Consider the following 23,141-nt stretch of genomic DNA (forward strand, 5'->3'; position numbering starts at 1 on the left):
GGGCTTAGGTTAAGCATGTGAGCAGCCTTTTACTTTAAAAAAAAATCCATTTACAAACTCACAGCACCACTTACATATAAGAAATTTTTGGAAATGCAAGTGTGACACTCATATTTAGATGATTCAGGTGTTGTGGTCAAGAACTTCAACTGTGTTATTTGGCTTTGGTTAGGTGTGGTGTAGAAAAATATCTTGTAGGTCCATTCAGATTTAGAAATTCAAGTACAAACTATTTTTAAATAAGATTATTGGGTAAATATACACTAAAATGTCATACATGTAGTGCAAAAGAATGCAGTACTCTGCTTATTATTTCACTTTGCTTACGTATATCAGTTTTCATCAATTAACACTGGTTACCAACCTTCTGAACAAATGCTTAGAAAATTACAAAGATTGATTCCAATGAAGTTAAACACTTTGTGTGCCTCTGTATATTTTTTTTCTCTGTCTTCGAGGTTTTTGGAATGAAAAAAAAATTTGAACTGTATGATGGCACTGCTTTTGGTAACCACTTAAAGACTGTCCTGGTTTTGAGCTTTGGTTTTCCAGTGATATTGAACTTCAGGCCTTCTAGGATGCTACTGAAACAGAAGTCAACTAAGGACTTATTTTTGACTTCCAGAATGTTCTCCTCTATCTGAGCGCACCACAGCCTGCCTTTGCATAAAGGGTGGAGGCCTTGAAGGCTGGTGGTATATCTACTAAACAACAATTTTCAAATATAAATTGAAAATAGCTGTTTCCTTGATACTAGCTTAATGATCAAAGCTAGAGTTTCCATCTCCTTCCACTTTCTTCCCATGACTATAAACTGCCTGAAAATGTTTGTTTGATTAGACTTTGTGGTTTTATTTGCTGAACATCTGTAAAACACTTGTGTCTAAATCCCTTTGAAACTTCTTGCCTCCTTCTCAGATTCTCTCATACTTGACTCAGTTTTGTTGTGTTGTTGGTTTCTGTTTCAAGCAAAGAGAAATGAGGATCTTGAAAACCATAAAATGGTGAGTGACCGTATTTTTACATGCATCTCTCCACCTCCATCACTCAGGATTCAAGAATGGTGCAATTAGACTGTCAGTACAGTAGACAGTTGTATTGTAAAACACCACTAAGACAACAGCTAGTGATGCTGATGGGGAGAATGGCTGCATATTCCAACAACAAGGATTGGCTCTAAAAAAAACATATCTCATGTAGCTGCAGAATGCTTTCCTCTAGCTAGGAGTGTTTTTTCCTTGTTTTCTATCTATTGTTCCAACAAAAAAACAAAGCTGGTGTGTTGGGTGATGGAAATATTCTCCAAGATGCTTGTGTCTGAAGCTGACAGGGTTTTCTTGCCTCCTTCATCCACTTCTGCCTTCTCTCTTGCTGCCCATTTGCACACATCCTGTTAGGAAGCTGACTTCCATTGTGTGGAGTTGTGCTCATTTTGATTTTCTCAAATTGTTCAGCATCATAATTATGAGCATTCACTTCACAGTACAAAAAAAATTATTTTATGCAACACACAGAATACTTGCATCCTGTATTAATTAATCTCTATTAGGCAGTGTTCTAGAGGCTTAAAACACAGCCCCAGATTGGAGAAATTCAGTGTATGAGTGAACGACAGATTTCCTGTCATGCATGGCAGTCTGACCATCTGAGTCTTGCTTTGGAGCAAGTTACCAATGAATGTCCTCAAAGAACACAAAATCTTATCCATGCAAAAGCAGCATTTCCATTTGGAAATCACATAACTAAATAATCTCAGTGCACTGATTATCCAGGAAATATACAACAAATTTAATAGCACCCTGTCATCCTTGTTAGGACTGTACAATACAAAAGTGTCTATGTTGGTGCTGTGTTTATTGTGACCTGCAGCAGCTACTGCAAAGTAGGTGACAGACATGTATCCCATCCCCTTGAACCTTGCAGGTTGCTGCATCAATCCCCAGGGCCGTGCTTGGGCACACACTTTCCCTCTCACCCGTGAGATGGGGTTCCTGTGACGGGACAAGCAGAGCTGCTGTTTCAGGCAGTATAAGTTCACAGTCCCTGTTAGGACTGTGGGCCACAAAAATCCCCTACAACATTACAAGCTGGGGACACTGTGGCTGGACAGCGTTCAGGTGGAAAGGGACCTGGGGGTGCAGGTTGACATGAACATGAGCCAGCAGTGTGCCCTGGTGGCCAAGAAGGCCAAAGGCATCCTGGCCTGTGTCAGGAGCAGTGTGGCCAGCAGGAGCAGGGAGGTCATTCTTCCCCTGCACTTGGCACTGGTGAGGTCACACCTTGAGTGCTGTGTCCAGTTCTGGCCCCTCAGTTTGGGAAGGACGTTGAGACGCTTGAGCACGTCCAGAGGAGGGCAACCAGGCTGGTGAGGGGCGTAGAACACAAACCCTGTGAGGAATGACTGAGGGAGCTGGGGGTGTTTAGCCTGGAGAAGAGGAGGCTTAGAGGTGACTTTATTGCTCTCTACAATGTCCTGAAGGGAGGTTGTAGACAGGTGGGGGTCGGTCTCTTCCACCAGGCAGCAATGGACAGAACAAGAGGACACAGTCTCAAGCTACGTCAGGGAAGGTATAGGTTGGATATTAGGAAAAAATTTTTCACGGAAAGAATAATAAAAGTACTGGAATGCTCTTCCCAGGGAGGTGGTAGAATCACCATCTCTGGATGTGTTTAAAAAAAGACTGGACATGGCACTTGGTGCTATAGTCTAGTTGAAGTGTTAGGGCATAGGTTGGACTCGATGATCTTAGAGGTCCAACCTCACCATTGTGTGATTCTGAGATTTTGTGGGTAGTGTGTGGTTTACCTCCTGGTGTTTTCAATCACTGGAATGGCCATGCCATAACCTCCATTTCAGTCCCTAGCTGAAAGTGCTCTGTACTTTCCTATTTTTGACACTTTTCCTGCTGATTTTATTTTGGTCCCTTTTATTCCTCTTGCTTCCTAGTTCAGTGAACACTTGAAAGCCTGTTTTCCTTATTAAAGGAGGCCACACAAAGCTCTTCCCATGTGGCACAATCTTATTTTTGTCAAACTGTAAGGTAGCATCTTTTGCTTGCTTAAGTTACATGACAAAGTTGAGAATCAGAAAGTTAGGGTAAGGAATTAAAATGTGCCTTCATAGTGCACCGAGTTCAGTAACTGATCTTTTTGTCTTCACAATTTCACGAGCTTAGTAACACATTTTAATAATCATAAGAGATCTATAAGCCAGCTTGTGAAGTGACATTAGCACAAAGACCATATGGATGATTGTGAAATATCTTGTTGAATTTTTAGGAGTGTGAATTTGTCTAGAGTCATGTCTCCCTGAATACAAAAATAATTCCTCTTCTGTTCACTGTGAAGTCTTAGTTTCTAACAACACAAATCTTTACAAACTCTGTTTTGTAGATTTTTAATTCTCTCAAGATCAACCTTAATTATCACATACAGTTCTTTTGGTAAAGGGCCTGAATATCCACAGTAATCTACATGCAGTGTTATTGGTGTAATAAAAGTAATAAATTAATAGGAATATAAGGCCTGTGTTACAGAGCAGTTATGAAAGAGCTGCTTTAGCTGTTGTTACTAAAGCAATTTTATCAGCAATCCACCCATCTACCTTTCAGACTTTCTTTATGAGCACACAAATTCCCACTTTTATGTACATATGCCCTTTTCACTATGTGCCACTTTCAGCTGTTGATGAATTATTGATTTCTCCTGTCACAATTCCTTTGAGTTACAGTACTCATGATGCTGAAAAAGAAACAGGATTCATTATTTTACTTTTTTTTGAAATGTGTTGCACTCTCTTTAGATTTTCTTAATTTCCTGCAAGGCTATATGAAAGGGGCATTGAAATGACCCCAAGGACAGGGCATCAACCTGCACCCAGATGGGATGGTTCTTCATAAATTTCAAATAAATTGAAGAAGACAGCAACAGATTTCAGGAGTAAATTTTCTCTATCAGAAATCAGTTCTTCTTCCCACTGGGTCTGGAATAAGAAACTATATATTTACTAAGAAGATAATGATTTTGGTTTTACTTTGGGTTTTCTGTCAGCCTTTTCAAGGATATAATGTTTTACAAACCAGCTGTGAGCTAACTGGGTGTGCTTACCTTTCTTTTACAGATAGCATACCTTTAATGGCAGCAGAGGGAGGTTAAGAAAACAAACCAAGAAATGTAAATAAGTGAACAGCCTAACAGTTTAAACTTGTAGTATTAAATATCAGGTTTGATTAGACTTCGAAGACCAAGGATTTTGGTTTAAATCAATTTCCTTTCTCTGCCTGCTCTTGGACAAATGTTTCTGCCCAGGAGCTCCATCCAAGGCCAGAGGTGGCTCAGCCACCAGCACTGGGAGCACTGCTCCAGGTCAGATCTGGCACCCTGGGCTTGGCAGAACCAGGAACACAGTTCAGAGAAATACATGAGATTGTCACAGCAAGCAGGTGTGAGATGTGTTTGGTCTTTTTCTCTGTTTACTAGAGGATGGCCTAAGATTTAGAACATGAAATTTGATTTAAACTCTGCATTTGTACTACGAGTACTATAGACTGGGGACTTGGTATCCAAACACAGTTTTATAAATATTTATATCTTGCCTCAAATACTCTGCATCACAGAGTTCTGTGGTCTATTTTCAGGCTGGGGAGAAACATAGAAATTCTTAACCAGTTTTGTCATTTTAAATAGAGTTGAATGTTCCTGTGGAGTTTTGGTAAAAGGCATTTCTTGATCTAAGTCTGCATTGGTTCATATTGATACTAGGTGACATAAATACAAATTTCCTACCAGGAGTAACATAATACAAAGGACTGTAGTGTGTGCCAATAAGTGGATTGAATTATGGATACATTAAAAAAAAAAAAAAAAACAAGGAATGCACACTGATTATTATATGTAAATCAAATACTGAACTTTCAGCCCAGAACCATTTTTTGACAAAACTTGCAAGATTTTGTTTCCATGTGATACTAAATGCCAATTAATATCTGAAAGCAGAATATAATTTCTCTCTGCAGTAAACTCTGGAAACATCTTGTCAGAGAAGTAAATTGTTTGACAATCAACTGCAGGATGTGCTGGAGAATTCAGTCCAAGTTTATTGTTGTTTATGCATACTGCAAATCAAATGATTCCTGGCATAATAGAGCAAGAAGATCATAATATATGAGCAGATGACATATGTTTGTATTAGTAACCATGTACCCTTGCAAGTTATCTTCGAAACAATTCAGTTTTCTGTTTGGAGACAATGGAATGAAAGATAGTGGCATACTTCTTTCCCTTTTATTTGAATCAAACTCAAATATATCATTGAGTAGGAAGCATTTTCATTTCTTGTTCATAGATCATTTCTATTACTATAATGCACAGGCTATTTTGAAGTAATATTTAGAGGGTTATATTTTAGGATTCATAGAAAGTAGGACTTCAGAAGTAAGGAGGTTGCTAGTCCTTCACTTGACTAAAAACAGTCATGGCTGTTTGTCAGATCCATTCCTTGAAACTTCTCCAGGAAATTTATTCCAGTGCTTACTCTTCTTTCAATTAGAAAGGTTTTCCTGCCTTAAACGTTTTACCTACCTTAAATTCACCACAGTTCAGTTTAACTCTACTGCTTCTTATATTGTCTGCTGTAAATCTTAAAGCAGTATAAACATCCTCTTGAATTTCAAACCTGGTTTTCGAGGACTTTGTTAACCTCTTCAAGCCTGATGGAAATTTAAAGCCAGTTTTCCTTTCTATCCTTCTGGACTTCTGTGAAATATCAAATTATGTAAGATTGGGGTAAATTCAAAGAAGCCCAGATTGATAATGTTTCTTTCTAATTTAAAGTGAAATCTTGACAATCATTCACTTGAGTAGATGTTTAACAGAAAGCTGGTCTAGTTCCCATTTTCTGTTGACTTGTTTTGCTGTGCAGCTATTTCACAGTGGTTTCCTCTAGACACAGTTCTGTAACTTGTTTACGAGATGGGCATGTCAGATACTGCTTTACTGAACTCCAGGCATATGGCATTTACTGCTTTTTCCCCAAGGAAAGAATATTATGGAGTCATAAAAAGAAAAGGGATTGTGTTTGGCAAAATTTTTTCTTGACAAATACCTGTTGGCTGCTCCTCACTTTATTTCTTTTCTTAATTTGCAGGTCGTCTTTTTACTAGCACAGGTAATCTCTTTCTCAGCTTATGTCATTAACTATAAGTATTTTTTGTTGTTGTTTCAAAGATGGTTTTATGTCCAGCTATAGAAATGATTTATACAGAATAAAAGCATTCTCAGTGTTTTAGGAATGCTCAGTATAAAGTTTGCAAATGATAGCTAATGCTAAAGTTGAAACATTTTTTTGCTCAGTGGGTTAGAATTTGTGTGTTTGGACTTTTAAATTCCATCCAAGGTATGCCTGGATTCAGGCAGGGAGAGTTTATGTTGGTCATGTCCTGGAATCATTTTAGACATAGGCTTTGTTTAATTTAAGTCCACCAGGAATATGTCCCTCTTTAGTTTTTGGTTTTTTTTTTTTTACTTTAGGCAGATCCTTCCAGTGTCCTTGATTCTTGTCTGAGTTGGGCAGGTTCTCTGCCCTACTTTTCACAGCTGCTGAATTATTTCTCTTAGATGATAGCTCCTTGAAATATTAAGTCAATCTGATAGATTGCAAGACATAGAAATGGTTGAATGAAAAACACAAGCTTATAGTTTTTTGGGGTTTTTTTGTGTGTGAGATGGTTTTCCATTTTTTTGTGATTTTTTTTTTCTCTTTTTTTGGTACGAAAATAATTTTTAAGTAAAAGGATATAACCTACGATAAGTGAGATTCTTTGATCCAAGGATCTGTTTGCTAACAATATAGCTTATTTCCACCAAGATTTCTTATCAAGTCCTAAACTCAGAGAGTGCCTCAGCTCTCTCTCTTTGCCTGGACAGCAGGTCTTCTGTTGTGTCTCCTTCATTCTCATGGGTTTGAAAAATATTGTGATATCAGATAGGGAATGACAGCATTATTCTGTAGAGCATGTTATCTCCAGATAAGCTGTGAGGTTTTTTAATCAGGAATGCTTGAAATATTTTATTTGAATAGCATTATTTATTGCAATAGTATCTTTTATGAAGATTTTTTTGGTAAACTTTTAGGTAAAAATTAATAAACATGTAGACCTCAGCTATAAGATGTGTATCTGTATCTAAACCAAGAAAGTGAGCAAAGACAACTGAGGTCTGAGTCTATTCTGGTTTTAATGCACTGGAGGAATCATGGCCCTGTACACTTGAGAAATTCAGTGTGAGCAGTAGGAATGACATCCCACCTCTTTCATTACTATGTGCAATTGGTGCAGCCATGTCGTTCTCTCACTTGCCTCTGAAAGATGATCCATCCTTCAGTGTTTTTCTACTGCTGTTGTATTTGATGTTATTCAAAAAACCTTTTCTACTTTGAGTGATCATTTTTGTCCAAAGAAATAATTGAATTTTTTATTGGTAAACTGAGCAGCAGGGAAATCCAGCAGCAATTTTCCTCTCTTACAAGCAAAGGGCATTATATCTGTACTCCAGTGCAATCTTGTATTGCCAATTTATTTCCTTCTCCATTTTGCCTGCAAATGTCAGTCATTTTGTTATAGAAGCTCAACATTTAGCATGCAAAACCCAGCAGCAGTAAGAGTCCACTAGGGCTCAAGGCTCAAGCACAACTTGAAACTGGACCTGAGAATGGATATGAACTTACACACAGCACTAGTTTACAGAGGAGGAAAGCATCAATGGTGGAATCAAATAATCCTATGTATTTAAATATAAGTAAATTTGTGTGTGGAACTGCATGTTTTCAGATAAGATACAAACAAGCACAAGAGTCTTATTGCTTTGTAAATGTATCTTAAATAAGTGCACAAGGGAAGGAATGAAAGCAGTTAGCACTGAAAACTGAACACTTTCCTTTTCACTCTTCCTTCATCGTGCTACTCCAAATCCCAGTTCCTTAATGTGTTACTGTGGGAAATGGTGGGATTTCCTCCTCCAAAATCATCATAAATGTTGAGCTGGTTATTCTTTGTCCAGTCAGAACAGCTTTTATGCCACTCAGTTAATGTCACTCTCACTTGGACTTTTCTCTAACTATGAATTTGTATGTATGGTTATTTGGTCTTTCTCAAAAAAACCAAACATGCAAAGAAAAACTACACAGGGATTCATATTTTCCCTGCTTCTCCATGTAGTGGTTCATGCTCAAGAATATGTAAAAAGTATCTAGCCCTAAAATTATGTCTTGAAATCTTTTTCAAGATTTTATGATGCTTCCAATATTTAAAAGCTAGTTTGTAGTTCACTGTTTATGAAATAACATTTTTCTTACTAGTATATAATATTGGCATTTTATCAGTATGTATAATTATTTTGTAATCAAAAAGGTGAAAAAAGAAACATTTTTTTCTTATTTCTGAAAGAATATTTGCCCAGTAGAGTGTTAACCCTGCTGTTAGAAATATGGCTTTTACTCACAGTCTATTTTTTTAGTTTTCTCTGGCCAGAATTATTTATGAAAGTAATGTGGGAGAGGTTTTTATGTCCCTCATTAGGTTTCTTGCCAATCTGTGATCATGTTCACTTGTCCACTATGTCTTCCCATCATTTTCTTTGTACCTGTCTCATCTGTGCTGCAGGAGTTTTACTTTGAAAACTAAAATGTTTTGTTATACAGTAATTGAGTTTCTTTGTCTAAAAATGTCAAAGAGCCAGGCTTTCTGTTTCTGTATATTATCATATGTCAATCCCCTTGCTCCTCCTTTCTCCAGCTATGCAGCTTAAATTTTCAGGCTTTGTTCATTTAGTCACAAGGGAACCTTTTCTTTCCCTTTTTCCCCCTTATAATTATTATTTTTGTCTGTGTTCTGGTTCCAGCCTCATTGCAACTGCACGCAGCAGTGGTGGCAGCTGTGGCAGGTGCTTCTTTGAAGCCTGGGAAGAAAATGCATCTAATGAAAGGGCTTGAACACCCTCTCTAAAGGTGCTTGTGGATCGATTGGAACCATTTCATACCTTTTCCATCCCTGTGCTACCCAGTGTGTGTCTTGAGCTTAGTTTGACTTAGCTGCAGAACTTCCCTCCCTCAAGAGATAGTGGCTCATGCAGAGGTCAAAGGCATCCTTTGTGAGAGCAGTGCTTCAGACCTACTGTGCGTGGGGTTTGATTTTACAAGACTTCAAAGGCAGCCTCTCTGGAAGTGCCCTAATATCAGACCTTTCCCAGATAATGGGAAAGGCAACCAGAAGTTTGTTGGGCAAGCAAAATTATAATTTGGGCTTTTTGTTGTCATTGTGTTTGTTGTTATTTTTCCTTCCACAATGATGACTTACTGAATTTCAGTTTATTTTAACGCATGTTGATGGTGTAGAAAAGCCATCAAAGGCTTGAATCTGCCATGGTCAGTGACTTGTTTGTAAGATTTCTTATTTATTTCTATATAGTTCTCATCATTGCATTGTCAAAGTACATAAAAGGAAAAAAACCACCCCAAATGTGTGTTGGTCTCACAACGTTTCAGTGCATTTGTTTATTGGTTTTGGTTTGGTTTTTTTTGCTGGTTCAGTCTGACAGCAGCACGAGCTGCAAGAAGCCTTGGACCCATTTACAGCCAGGTTCTGATCCTTTCTGAGCCTTCACAGGTTCAGAGATCTCTTCCCAGCTCACGGTGGCAGCTCAGCTCATAGTTATTAGTGAAACCCATCTCTCCTTGGGGGCTGGGAATTGCTAAACTGGTAGATGAGACATTGAGGTCTAGTAAGTGTTTTGTAAAGGTAGCAGGGAAAATGGGCAACATTAGCCAAAGAGAAAGTTCACTTCTTAAATTATTTTGTATTTTGGACAGGGTCTAAACTACTGCTACATCCTGTCTACCATGCCTGAAATGTGGGTTTCTTTTTACCCTGTGTTGATATTTTTAAGCATAAGAAAAATAAAATAAAATATAATATGCTTTTCACTCTCTTGCTGTTTGTCTTATATAATGTGATATAAAAATCATCAGACATATTTTTTTTGTTTAATGCTTTATTATCTTTACTATTACTTACTGCAAGAATGCTATACCTTTGCCCTGCTTTTCTCAGATTATTTATTTTCTGCATGTTTTTGCATTCCAGAGGTTTCTGAAATGTTTTTTTTATTCAGTATCCCTCGTGCATCCCTGAGATTATTGCAATTATCCTAATTTTCTTCATGTGTAGTGTGTGTATGTGTCTCTGTGTATAAATATTAACTGAAAATATTTTCATGTTCATCTCTGGGGAATTAACTGTTACCCTGAAAAAAGGGTTATTTTAAGATGTTTTGGCTTTCATTCCTAGTTTCCTAAAAAAAAAAAAAATTCAAGAAATTATCCAGCAACATCAAGAGTGCTAGCACTAGCTCCACTGGGAGAGTTTTATCCAGAAATGAGTTTTTGTTGCCTACTTGTTGATTTTATTTAGGTTAGTAATACACATAATTAGTTCCATAGTTAAATATTTTAATTTTCTCTTAACTAACTTAAGATTTATCACAGTTGTGGATAGTTAGGCAAACTTGATCCCTTTACACTCTTGTATTTATTGAGAAGGTACCCCCAAGTGATAAATAAGGAACGGGATGCAAAAAGGGAGTGAATTAAAAGTGCAGGTTATGATGTACAAAACACATAAAGCCATTTCCTGGGGAGAAATGAGGGAATTTGAGAAAGTTGCCTGAGACTGCTCTGCCAGAATATTTGACACCACCCAAGAAATGAGTTCTTACTGCAATAGATGAAGTCAGCTTGTGGAACTGGGGGAAACCTGTGTCTGGTGAAGCAGTGACAAGGACTGTGCCTCACCTTCTCAGCTGGGTAAATGTAGTAAATCATTTCCTAGCAGAGTCAAATAGGCACTCAACCTGTGAACAAAACAACAGGGGTTTATTTTCCCTGAGCTAGATTGCTTTGCTCAGTGAGGTCTTACTCAAGCTGTAAAACCAGGTGAAAATGACTTCTGGGGTGAACTTGGCAAATTCTTCCAATATGATGAGAATTTTTTCAGCCCTTCCAAGAACGTAGGAGAAAACAGTAACTTGTCAAATTTGATCTACCATTAAGGAACCTAGAAACATTAGTGCCCTGATCCTCAAAAGCTAATGCAAACAGCAAAATAGTTTAGGATATAGTCACTGTTCAGTTAAAATATAATTTTAAAAGCCCCTAATGATGTAAATATAGAGTCTGAAATAAAGTTGGTTTCATGCATTTCAGTTGATTTGTATCAAAACCTTTATATAGTGTTGCAGTGATTGAAGCTGAATTCAGAAGTTCAGAAAAGGATACAAAACTAATAAATCCTATTCTTTCTAACCTATGAAGCCATTAATAAATATGTATAATAAAAATGCTGAATTCATTTGTATTTAACCAATTTTCTAGAGCTGAGTGGAACTTGTAATTAGCAATTGGATTATTTCTACACAAATTGAAAAGAAATTTTTTGTCCTTCTTTTGAGATGGATTTCTGTTTCAGGCATAGGGATATAGGATGACTTCCTCATCCTACATCCCTATGCCTGAAACAGAAATCCATCTCAATCATCCTATTCCCCAGACCACACAGATCTTTTATATATTCTATTCATTCTGTATTACTTGGCTTTAGCCTGGGAAGCCAGGCCACACCTGCTGTGGAGAAAATATGCTGGCTTCAAAAGCTTTAAAGACCTCTAAAATCCATACATCGGGCCTTTAAATTATTTTTATGTTCTTCTGGAGTGAGGTGCATGGTGGAGGCAAGCAGAATAAGCATTAAAGTGTATGTCATGCAGTAGTGGATATCATGGTGGTGATATTCAAAGTGTGTGTCATGATAGTGTAGCCTTGGATAATGCACATTGTAAAATATATTCTCGTGTTTCTGAAATTCTGAATTCTGAAAACCCACAGAAAGGGGTTTTCACCTCCCTCTGCTTCTTTTCACAAATGATTATCTGTGTCTGTGTAAAATGGTTGTGAAATGGGGTTAAGGTTAGCAGTAGAGAGGGAGTCCTGGCACGGCAGGATGAATGGTTTCTCAGTGGTTACAGGATGAACATGTTGTTAATCTAGTGTTCATTTAATCCGACTCTTATAAATTTTCTGTTCCTGTACATTAACTACTCGCTGCTTTATGAACCTTAGAAATTAGCTTGCATTTATTGTTTAGACAGAGACTATTATACCTCTCTAAAGCCATTTTTCTTCCTGCTGATATGAAATCTATGCAGATGGTAAAAAACAGACTTTTAAGAAAGTTTTCACTCTCAAAAGCACTTGGAAAAAAACTTTAAAAGTATTTTATACATCTTCTTCATTGAAGAAAAATATTACTTAAACCAGAAAAACCACTGAAGTGGTTTACACTGGAAACACAGTTGGATCCATGCACTTCTGGATTCCACTTTAAACAGTGTTGACAGATGAATGCACCTTATAAAGCTGCTCCCAAATACCATCCAGTACAACCAATATAGTGCTATCAGAGCAATCAATTCTATTTCCAGCCTAAAGTACTCTTTTCCATTTTCTTTGTAATATACAAAATGCAGTTCAGCTAGATTTCATCCTAGATATAAAAATGGAAACATCATTTAGATTACAATAATTCATTACATTATTTTTTTCCATTTAATAATTTTAAGGGTCTTTTGCTCATATGTCATCAAACTTTGGGGACTTAATAATTGTATTTATTCTCTAGAAGCTTTCAAAAGGCTTTTTTTTTTCATGACCAAAAAGGAGAAAAAGAAAGTGGTGGATAATAATGGCTGGATAGAAAATGCTGGCATAGTTTAAATCTGAGTGGCTTCTTTCAAGTGTATAATCCTTTAAAGTACCAAAAATATTTCTTGGATTTTTATCTATCAGTCCAAGTATCTCAATGCTTCAAAACTGCCTCAAAAAAATCCATATTTTCCTGAACTTTTCCTTGCCAGGAGGTTTTCCAGGTCTCTGAATAACTTTTGTCCAACAGTCTGTAATTGAATCTGCTACAAAGAATTCTGCTGTTCCTGTACATGGTACAAGCATTGTGGTTTGAGATACTTTAACACTGCTTTATTTTTACTTCTTTAATGCATATCATAAAAAAAATTATTTTTGTTATTCCATTTTGGAATCTTTGCCTTTCTTTGTTATAAGATGTAAAAATACGTACAAGCAGCATGTACTTTCCATATGTAGGACACATTTCCTCTCTCCTATTCTTGCTATTCAGAAAATCACACCTAGCCCTTCATCTGTCTTATCTTGATCTCTGGGACACTGCTTTGTTTTGACTGGATTTCATAGGAACTATCATTAAATTCTTCAATCAACTAATCAAATTGATTACTCACATGAAATGAAAATGATTGCATTTGAGAATGAGATAGATGGTTCTCCTGTCTTAGCACACAACTAAATGCACAATACAAAAATGTAAATAAAAGTTTAAGTTAGTAGGTTCTTATCTTAGTATGAAGGTTCTATTCATGGCATAGAGACAATTTGTGCACATGGTATCTAATTATATGCTTGAGTCACAATCAAATAAACTTGAGAAAGGCTGAGCAACAGCATTTCCTGTCTAAAATAGAAAATAACATTTTTTTTGCTTCATGCAGACTCAGATTTATCTTTCAATCCCTAAGAGTACCTTTTCTGTTTCCAGGCAGATCTTCTCCTTTCCTCCAAATGTTATCTATTTTTACAATGCCTTCAGCTCAGAAATAGACTGTGCCATTTTAACATCAGAAATAGAATTTTAAAATGTAACTACTGTATGAGGTATGACTGACAAATCTGGGCCCTGCATAGTTTTAAATTCAGTTCTTTACCTTTTAGGAATGACATCATATATCTTTCTTCAATTATATTCACAATCTTTTTCGTTCCTCTTTAAAAACTTACATGAAGGCAATGGTACCACAATAATATGAATTTTCACTGTATCTGACTGCTTGTCTTTTAACATTAGAGTCACTGCAGTTAAGTAACTCCAGTTATTGAAAAGCTTAATGATGCTGATCATACCACTATATGTGGAGGCTGAGACTAAATTTGGAAGTGCTAATAGGCATCTTTGCCATTCAAAAATGCACACATTTAGAAACAGCAGATAAAAATGAGTTGTAGCAAATGCCTATTTGTATGAATCCTCTCTTTTTTTTTTTAAATACAAATTTAGTGCTTTTTACTGGGTGTGAAAAAGCTTAACAATGCCACAGTACAAAATTCATATTCATATTCCAAGCTAATTAACATACTTCTTGTGCCTGTATCTTTGCACAAACAAAAAGGAAATTGCCAAGGCTGGTTCATGGAGAGATTACAGGGGAGAAAAAAAAAGAAAAAGAGATACTGAGCATTCTTTGCCCAGTGGTGTCCCTGCACAGCTCAAAGGTACACAGCTCCAGCATCTGATAGAAAAGACTGAGGATGGGTAAGATCAAAACAGTCACATCATCAAAGTGCAGCCAAAGCAGGAGCAGCTAATTGCTGCACGTCCCTGGCACTGCAATTAGTGACAGCAGCAGTGACTCCCCCAGCAGCCTCCAGCCTCCTCTCACTTAGGGGATGCATCCCAGCACTCAGCCAAGGCAGAGCTGGGGGGAGGATGATGGGGAGGAAGATGTGGAAGAAGTTTGCAGGAGCCTGTGGCTCTGAAGGGATTTATGCTTCCTACACAGCTCTTGTTTGTCAGTTTGAAACATCCACTGTAGGGTGTGGGTTCTAAGTGCAAATCTGCATCTACAGCTGCTGCTTTTGTTTTGAAAGCTCTATACTGGTATTTCCATGTGATAGTTGCATTTATTCAGACATTTATTGTCACAGTCCTTACCTTGTGCAATGCTAAATGTTGTTCTTTACCACTCAAGAAATTGCATATTTTTAGAGATTAATATGGGTATTATTTCATGCAATTTCGATTGACCCCAGTGGGAGCCTTCTGGAAAAGGCCAGTATTTCCAAGGCTGATTTTTCACTTTACTCACTACCAGGAGCAGGAAATGATACAACACATGCTACCAGAACCTCTGGAAGCAGTTATCCAGAAGTATTCCTTGCAATGCACCCAAAGGGACCATCCCAGGAGGCCTTCCCAACAGCAGCTTTTTATTGACCCTCCAACCCTTGTACCCTGTGCAGGCACTGGGGCTGGCCAGAGCTGGTGGTTGTGGGGTGATCTTATTGAGGCCTTGCAGTGCCTAAACTTCTGCTGCACAAGAGCTGGAGATGGATTTTTTACAAGAGCATGCAGTGATGAGTCAAGGGTGAATGGCTCTAAATGGAAGCAGGAGAGATTCAGATTGGATATTAAGAAGAAATTCTTTATTTTGAGAGTGGTGAGGCACTGGAACAAGATGTCCAGAGAGGCAGGCTGTGGATGCCCCATCCATGCAAGTGTTCCAGGCCAGGCTGGATGGGATTCTGAGTTAAAGGTGTTCCTGTCTATGGTGGGGGGTTGGAACCAAATTATTTCCAAGGTCCCTTCCACCCCAAACCATTCTATTATTTTCAGTACAGATGTCAATGGGTCCAAGTAGCCCAGGTACAGCTTCATGGTGTCCTGAGCCCCATCTACTGATCCCCTCCAGAGGCTCTGTAGACATAGAAATATATTTCTCCTATAGAGGACTCCACGCTTATGTGATATGCAGGATATGCCTCTGAAAGGAACTATTCATTAGAAAATGGCAGCCTTAGGTTTTCAAGTGGACTTCGGGCAGGCATATGCTTCCCCTGGTCAGTCAAAAATATAGTTAGTGATTAAAAAAGCCTAGCAGAGTTACTAGCTCCTGCCTTCTGCAGTCTGAATATCTCCAGCCAATTCTTTGAACAAATGTAAGCAGACTTTGACTCTCTCCCCTACATCTTAATTTTGTGTCCCTTCTGACTCTCTTGTGTTTGTGCACTCAGCAGCAGAAGCAGCTAGGATCCAGCCTGTAGGAGAGAGAGAGTCTCACAATTTTTGCTCATGTAAATCATGTCAGTAGCTCAAGGATTAATGCTGTGCATGCTGAACTCAGGATAAGACTCAAGCAAAGGAAATGTGCATGTGCAGGAGCTTGAAAGCCTTTTCCTAATCAATACCTGCAGCCCATGGTTTGGGGAGAAACACTTGTATGCTGTGGAGTCACAGACTACCTCGAGCACAGCTGGTGCATGCCATAAATTTAAAGAACTGATGCAGGCAGAACACTGTTTGACAAACCAAAATGACTTTTTTGAGAAATGGGAAGCTGAGAATTTGGTGTGTTAAGGTAACAAAGCAAAGTTCAAATCCATCACCCTTATAGCAACATGATCCCTTTGGCAGAAAGCTCAGTTACACTGTGACTATTTATGTATATAATAATGTTATTCTTGGACTGCACACATCAATTCTGCTTCTGTATGTGGATTATCTCTTGAATCCTTCAACTTAATCCTCTGGCAGCAGCTGAGAGAACCACGGTGCATCGAGGCTGCTACTGCTCTGACTTGTTGGTGTGACCCTTGATTTTTACAAATATGTCACCACTGTGTCTGGCCACCTCCCTTCAAACAGGTTCTGCACAGACTCTGTAACTCTTAGAACTAACTAGTCCAATCAATCCCACAGCTCCTCACAGCAGTTCTCCAGAATGTTACTCTTTATTAGTGTAATGACCATTCTCTAACATTTTGTTATCACTACAAGAGATTATTTTATTACTTCACAGTTGGAGGCAAGATATGCACATAATGCAAGATACATAATGATTTTACATCAAAAAAAGGTTTTATTTTGAATGTATGATATTACAGCTTCATATATTTTGTGAATAGTAGCAAAATGGAATATCTTTGCTGACTCAAAAGTGGGATGGTGTCCTCCTTAAAAGAACTTCTTAATGTGTATTTTAGTATCTTGAGGTTGAGAGGAACAGAGATGGGTTCAAACTGTGTTGTTAATGAATAATACTCCAAACAGATGTAAGTAGTGCTCTGCTCTCACAGATATGCAGGGATTTCTGAGCATTTTCCATTTCCCAGAATAGAAACCATGAGACAAGGAGATGGTATCAAAGGCAAGAGTAGACCCTGGGCCTTTTGAGTGCACTTTGCAACCAACAACGCACTTTATTTACAATAGTATCCTCCTTCAATAGAAATATATTCATTATGATCATCTCTGCAAGTGTTCACACCTACTTGTTTGCTCATTATAAGTTGCACTTGACTGAATATGCATTTTAACTTTTTCTCTCATGTTCCTCCTAACAAGTACTGAAATGTTGTATTGTATTTCTGACTCAAGAAAACAATGAGGTCGTTTGCTTAACAGATAAATATTTGGACTGACAACAGTCTCAAAAGATTTTATACTGATTTTGTATAAGGGCTGAATTTGGCTATGTGATTAAAATTCTTTTACCTCTGACATGAAAGTTACTGGCAATGACTATCTTAATAGAAAAATGGAAAATATTTTATTTTAAAACCTAAAAATGAATATTTGGTTTCTTCTTCAGTACATGATTAAATATTCACCCAAAACAAACTAGCACTAACAATATGTCTATAAAGAAAAATATAAAATTGTAATATCAGGCTTATTCATCTGGGTTGAGGAGAAGTCACAAAAGGACAGTTTTCTCTTGACTGTAGATACTTTGGGAATTTCGAGGCATATATAGCATTATACTCATATGTTTTCACTACACTTGGGAAGAGAATAATGCCTCTCCACCCCTTCTATATTTATTGTAAACTGATTAACTGTTGTAGAAATAAGAGTGACACTGAACATGTTCATTTAGAACAATTTCCCTGGAGCTTTTTGCTATGTTTTATATTCCCCAATTTTACCTACATCTGCAAATACTTTCCTTGATGACCAACATATCTCTGCATGTGTTCTTTCCTTCACTGTAATCTTTCTTCTTTCTGTAATTAAGTAGGTCATCATTCAGCACAAATATCTCTTCCTTTTTCCTGCTCTGATTCTTTTCAAGTTACTCTGAACTTGCAAGAAAATTTCTGCCTTTCTAAATAAATTCCATATAAAATGTAGATTTCTTGTGGAAAAAAACCCCACTTTTTTTTTCTTTTTCTTTCTTTTTTATTTTTTTAATATAGTAAGGAAAAGCCTTTAAGGACAGGATGCTAAGGTACTCTTTTTGTGAATAAATGCAATTTGGGAGGAGAGTGGAAAGGAAGGTAAGTTTGCTTTTGTTTTCAGAATATAGGAAGACAAATTTTCTTCTATGTTTCTCATGGAAAAAAAGAAAATCAGAATCAACTTCTATAACTGGATAGAATTAATGTGGTCAGTCTGTTCTCATCATTCAATGATTGTTCTTTTCTAATTTTCTTTAACCATAATGTATTCTGTGAGCAAGTGATTCTTTAATACACTTATTTTACTGAGCAAAGGTACAAACTTATTGATCTTTTTGTCTACTGCTATGGCATCACTTCATAAGGTAAAAATCTTAAAATAGGCCTCGATATAAATTTAATTGTTTATGTATGGATCTGTTTTGTTACTAATAAAATACATAGTGAACTTTCTGAAAGCTATACAACCATAGAAACTTGTAGGAATGTGCTGTGCTATGACTTTTAAAAGTAACTTGAAGAAAGTGTGGGTAGTGTTAGAGTTTTTAAATCCTCTTGCCACGAGGGCATGCCAGATACATAATGACACATTATGCAAATTTGTCATTGTGATTTACATTTCTTAATGACCTCAAGATGCTCCAGATTTACTTTTAGATGCACAGAGACAATCAAGGAAGAGCAGTACAAGGATGAAATTAGGCCAAAAGTCAAGATATATCAAAGCAACATGAGTGATAAATATGAAACAGTCAGGCAGCATCAGTCTTCCTAGATGTCCAGCTATGTTGAAACAATATAAATATTTGATGTGATAGAAAAAAACAAATGCCCAGCGGCAGCAATATTTTCCTCAAGGAGGTAAAGTCCAGCTGTTGTTTCTTCCTGTCTCCCAAGCATAATGTGCAGTGTCTTGGCATGGTCTGGATGAAAGAAAGCACAGAAATGTCCAGAACAGACAGGAAAGAAGGGAGATGTTTCAGCCCATTGAAATTAGAGCTTTCTTATGTCATTTTTGTACTGAAATAAGAAAAAATTGCTGTTTCAGATTTAAATAGTATGCTTGCTATATCTGTGATGTAGTAATCATTGCTTAAATGATCTTAGGGTAGAAGACAACTTCTAAATCTCAGAGATGTAAAACAGTTTTCTGACCATCATACTTTTACCAGTATTAGGTTTTTAAATGATTATGAATGAAGATTGGAAGATAAACCTTCTATGTGAAGTAGTTAAAATGCTGGAGAACAGTGTGCATACCTAGGTTACTTGTCCAAGTACAAATAATCAGCTATAATATTCTTTGAGATAAGAACTATTTTTAAAATAAGACTTTTGAAGTAGAAGATAGTTTCCCATTGAATTATATATTATATTTGTTAAATCAGGCAGTTTAGGCAGAAATTGTGGCTGTAGTTTTACCTGGACCATTCTCAGGTCCTGTAGAGGTTTTGGGTCATAACCTGAAGAAGGAAGAATGAAACAAAGCACCCTCAGTTCAAGAAGCTTTCATGTTCACCTGAGCAGAAAATTTCCATTTCCACATAACCATTGCCCAAACCCAAGTTCAAACTAGGTCAGGACTGTAAATTACTATAATAATTGATCTTTTTTTTCCTCTATTGTTCATCCATAGCCATAGAAAAGCATGAGGAAACTGCTATCTGCAGTTCCTCTGTTTTGTGGCTAGAAGAGATTCATTCTCACAACTAACCAGCGAGTACCTTTTGGCAACTCTAGATTCACTTGGGATTCCTCACTAAGCCTCACTTTAAATGCAAAGCTTTTATGATATTCTCTGAGCCTGGGACTGTCCTTACAAAAATGAGCTGACTGAGTTTTAGGATGTGAAGTAGAAGCTGACACAGTAACTCTGTTTTTATTTCTATTCCATACACATAAGCATTAGCTGAAATGTAGCAACAAAAAGCTATTGATACTTGCACCTCTAAAGGCACTGCAAAAACAAAATTACATTATTTGATTCCTACTACTGTCCTTAAAATAGGATCTCTGTCACTCTCTGAACAACCTCAAGCTTGACCTCCTATTTTACAGCTCATCCCTCTTTGTCAGGTCAAGAAGAATATTTTTAATTTCTCCTTTGATCTCTCTATCCCTATGGTTATGCATGATGAAGGAACTTATAACTCATGAGATAGAATCATTACTGTCAATAGAAGGACCTGGGCAATTTTCTCTAGAATTCTTATGATGGAATTAGTAGGATATGCGTTTTAGAGTTAGTTTTACTTTTGATCCCATGGTTGTCATTTTCGGGTTTGGAAAATGGCATGAAGCAAAAGAATGATGAAATATTTTTCCCAAAGATATGGATGGAAAAGTGGGAAATAAGCTGCAGGATTAAAAGTTCATAAGTGATAATTATTTTACACTATATATAAATAAATTGATTACATGGCTACCGAGTAACAGGGGTTTATGGAGGCCATGGAACCTTATTCAGATGCAGCTCAGTTGGGTTCTGTGAGCCTTGGTTCAGCAGCATGATGAACTCAAACACTTCTGTGTGCTTAAGATGCTAAGAACTCTGCTCTGTCTGCTTACTGTTTTTCCTCAGTCTTAATTCAATGAAAACAGCCTTGCTATTGAACAGCTTTTGTCAATATTAATTTTCCTTTATAAAGGCCATTTCTCAATTTGATTTCCTGATATTTAGCAACTTTCACCTGAACCCATTGCCTTCTCCCTTTTTAGCAATCACTTCTCCAGTGCAAAGTATTGAAACCTGGGTGGTTTCCTTTCATCCATATTCTGTACTCTTCCTGTGGGAGGTGGCTATATGCTCATGAAAAAAGAGCATCATGCCCACCCACTCACCCACTTCCCCTCAGCTGCCACAAAGCACAAATTAGGTTAAGGAATATTTGGGCTAAGGCTTCAGGGTGGTCCTTCACAGTTTATGGGCTCTGCAGTCCAATCTCTGCCTTTACCTTGTGTGTGTGTAAGGCCAAGCAGTCAGGCTGACTGCTACTGGGAAAAATTTTTATCACATATCATGATGAAAAGGAAGAAGGAACCTGGTGTAAAAAAATGATATCAATATATAAATCATAGCTCACTGAACAATGAAAACAATGTCTTTGGGAACTGCTGTTGAAAAAGGAATATTAACTTTGAAATTCCTGACAGTTGTTGTAAGTGTCATAACAAAACAGTTGTAAGTAATAGAAATAAATATGGTTTTGTTTGTTTGTCTGTAATGCTGCTTATCACTAGACAACTAACTTTACTTGGAGAGGTGAATGATATATCTTGAATCAGCAGTGTCTCAAGAATATTTTTTTAATTCATATATACATCTATAGCATGGCACATCTGAAAATCATCAAAACTGTGAACGGTATGGCAAATAGACCTTTAATGAGATGTGTCAGAGCTACTATCACACAGCCTGGTTAGAGAATGAGCACATTCAGCATACATACAATTACACACCATATTGTTCTGCAGGAGCACATTATCCACACGTCTCTGCATGAGAGTGTTTTGGCTACGAAAAAAAAAAAAGGCCAGGAATGGTATCCTGTTTCTTTCTGAAATCTGTCAAGTGGATGTTTGGTATATTTTGGGAAAAGGTAGAGGAGGTAAAAGAAAAAAATGGTCTTGTTAATGAGATGTTTTTGAAGCTCATTTAGCTCTATTAAACAAAAAGGCCTAAACATGTACAAAGTTCTACCCTATGATTTACACAGAAGACATTTTGTGTTAAAAGCTATTGTCTATTTTGATAAACTCTGGTGTCTTAAACATAGTGCAGCGAGAAATTATTCTACAGATCATTTTTAACTTCATTTTTTTTATTGAGAGAGTCAGGGATACGCTGGGATATGTGAGAACCGAGTTTAATTTCTGGCTTTTTGACAGTCTTGAATAATAATGGGAAAGATAATTAGAACAAGAACCTAAAGTCTATAAGTCTATGAAAATATTACCAGTGATTATAATGGGACCAGAATTTGGTCTGTTTCCCTTTCACAAAATGAAGATATAACAGTGCTTACAGGTCTCACATGGGAGTCACAAGAATGAAAACATTACAGCGAAAATAATGTGGGTCAAATTATTACTAAGATATGTATTAGGTACCTGGGTATGACTGAGAGATTCAACAATCAGATCAGGTTACCAAAATCTTCTTTTCCATTAATAAAATGGGGGAAATCTCTGGGGTTTCCCCTCAGAATATAATTTTAAAATTGTAGAAAACCAGTGCTCATTCAGGGTCAAAACATAATAACAAAGGCAGCACAATGACTACTGCAAAACCACAGTGTGAATGCAGAACAGGCCCTTACATTTAAATTTTGATCATGAAAGACAATGGAAAGCTTTTCTTCTTCATTTTCCAGAACTGATATTTCTTTGTGATTCTTAAGCCATCTAAAAGATTTATCTCTATTTTACTCTCACAAAGCTTAAAATTTCTTTAAGAAACCGAGAAATGTTTTAAAAAAACATTCTACAATATCTTCTTGGTTACATGTTTAAAACTTCAAAGACAAAACATAAGATCATGACTTAGATTAAGCAGTATCCCTCTGTCCTTCTTCAAGTTGCCAAGAAAGAGGAAAGAAAACATTAGCATGTTAATTTGGAGGAACAAAATATGAACATGAAGGAGTTTACCACAACTGCTTTTTGTTGTGAGGGGAAAAAAAATTACAACATCTGGGACTAAATGTTTTCAATTATAGTGGATTGGAGTTACAGTCAAATTGAATTCAATAAAATGGAAAACAGGTTTCATGACAGCAGAAATGAGTGAAAGGGAAAAATCTCAACTGAAAAGCATAGAATATGGCAAAGGAATCATTCATAAACATTAAAAAAAAAGGTAATGTTCATGCAGTCTGTGAAGAAGTTTTAGAGCTGGCATACTATTAAGATAGTTTAGAATGCATTTTACACATCCTGAATAAGTTTTCTTCTTAGGTTACCAGGGTGCTCCTTTACCTCTTTAGTATCAAGTAAGAACTACATTAATTCCTAATTAGAGAGGGAGCAAGTGGGTTTTTTTTGTTTGTTT

General features: G+C 36.9%; 1 protein-coding gene and 1 long non-coding RNA gene across 4 annotated transcripts in view; both read left to right on the top strand.

Moving 5' to 3' along the window:
• The window catches only part of LOC135294961 (uncharacterized), a 41,768-nt gene extending 31,673 nt beyond the window's left edge, over positions 1-10,095 (top strand). Inside the window, exon 3 of the long non-coding RNA XR_010356972.1 lies at positions 8,896-10,095. This is a non-coding gene — a long non-coding RNA (uncharacterized LOC135294961). The remainder of the gene's footprint in view (positions 1-8,895) is intronic.
• Positions 1-23,141, top strand: part of ROBO2 (roundabout guidance receptor 2) — a 1,014,282-nt gene that overhangs the window by 458,412 nt on the left and 532,729 nt on the right. The window lies entirely within an intron of this gene.

The sequence above is a fragment of the Passer domesticus genome, chromosome 2, assembly GCF_036417665.1.
Source record: "Passer domesticus isolate bPasDom1 chromosome 2, bPasDom1.hap1, whole genome shotgun sequence".
Taxonomy (NCBI): Eukaryota; Metazoa; Chordata; class Aves; order Passeriformes; family Passeridae; genus Passer; species Passer domesticus.